This window comes from Etheostoma cragini, chromosome 8 (genome assembly GCF_013103735.1).
Source record: "Etheostoma cragini isolate CJK2018 chromosome 8, CSU_Ecrag_1.0, whole genome shotgun sequence".
In the NCBI taxonomy this organism is placed as follows: domain Eukaryota; kingdom Metazoa; phylum Chordata; class Actinopteri; order Perciformes; family Percidae; genus Etheostoma; species Etheostoma cragini.
This window is the reverse complement of record NC_048414.1, coordinates 991,052-992,856: the sequence shown is the minus strand read 5'-3', so window position 1 is coordinate 992,856 and position 1,805 is coordinate 991,052.

Below are 1,805 nucleotides of genomic sequence, written 5' to 3'. Positions count from 1 at the left end.
CCCCCCCCCCCCCCCCCCGGCTGTGTACTGTAAACACGGCGACAGTAACCGCTGGAGCCTGGAGGGCTCATCATTGACAACATGATGCCTTTGTTTTTCTTTTTCCTGCCTGGGGTGGTGCACAAAACACACATTTCCATGGCAACATAGACCTGCTGACCCCCCGACTCATAACGAAACCTCCCTCAGGGCAAAACTGCAGTGTTGCTTTTTTTTTTTTGCATCAGCACGCTATTTTTATATCACTTTGAAACCAATGAATGCTTCAATAATATCATGTAGAATTCAGATATTAACGAGCAGCATCGATACGATCCACAGGAGTGTTTTCACACATCAGCGCCCCCTGGTGGAGATACAACCTTATATCTAAACCAGAGAACGTCTTCAACGGTGTGGAGCGATCGCAGTTTGGTTAAGCCACAAAAAATGGTTTAAAAAAAGATGAAAATATGGTGGTTTTGGGTAAGATTAGACATTTCACTTCCTGAAGGTTGTGCACGCGTCCGATAGCTCCGTCTTCTCCATGAAGTAAAAACTCAATAACTCACTGTTCGTCATCAGATCTGGTCCTGTGTGTTTGACCCTAAGTGTGTTTGTAAAGGTGTGTATACTGTTGCTGCGTTCACGGTAACCCGTAACTCGTGTTTTCACAACCTTCTACCTGTAAAAAGGGCCAGAAAACAGCACTCAAACCCTAACGTACTACCCATGAACTCACACCAGATCACTGTTACAGTTCTGACGTCACACACACACGCACACGCACACGCACACGCACGGGTTGGTGTGAAGTTCTCAACCTTTCTACTTTAATGTTTTTAACTTTTTAAAATGTTCATCTTTTTTTCCATATTTGTCACTTTGACGTAACACTAACTTATTAACTTTAGTTTTACAGTTATTTTTGGAATTTATGGTCAATAAACCTCATTAATAGGAAATTATACCTAATGTTTGAGTTAGAAAAGCAGAAATTAGGAATTATTGAGACTAAAATTAAAGGAATGGATGTTGATGATAATCACAGACTGGAATATGTCAACTTTTACTCAATACTATTTCAAAAACACTTCCATTTGTTTCACAATGCTATAAAATTGAATAAGACGCCCCAAAATGAATGAAAGTAGAGATTTGTACTTGGCAAAGAGCGTTGGGTGGAATCAATCATGTTATTTTGGGGAATTAAAAAGAACATTGATATAGGACAACATGGGGACAACATGGGGACAACATGGGGACAACATGAGGACAACATGAGGACAACATGAGGACAACATGAGGGTTAAAAAAAGCCTCGGAGAAGACAAGATGTTCACCAAGATGATGCAGCTAGCTTATTTTGTCGGCATGACACACAATTGAAAAATATACAATGCCAAAATTCACATTTTTCTTTGAGTTTAGCGGCATCTTCTTCATGTGAAAGAACTGGACCTCATCAAGCGATCCAGGCTACTCACCTGGAATAAATCTGCAGAAAAACAGTCCTCCTCTCGATGAAAGACGGAAATCAAAGCGTCCGAGCTCAGGTTGCCCTCCCAGCAGGCCTTGCAGTTTATGAACACACGAGGTAATATCGGGATAAAGTTAAAACTTCTTCACATCGATCCTGTTGGAGAGTTTTCAGTGCAGGGTTCTGCAGGATCTGGACCCTGTAGCAGACTCCAGAGCTTTGATTGATCCCAGGTGTGCACTGCTGACAGAGAATCACACACCTGGCTCATAATTAGCCTGGTCCCCATCTCAGAGAGAAAGACACACACACACACACACACACACACACACAGACAGACACACAC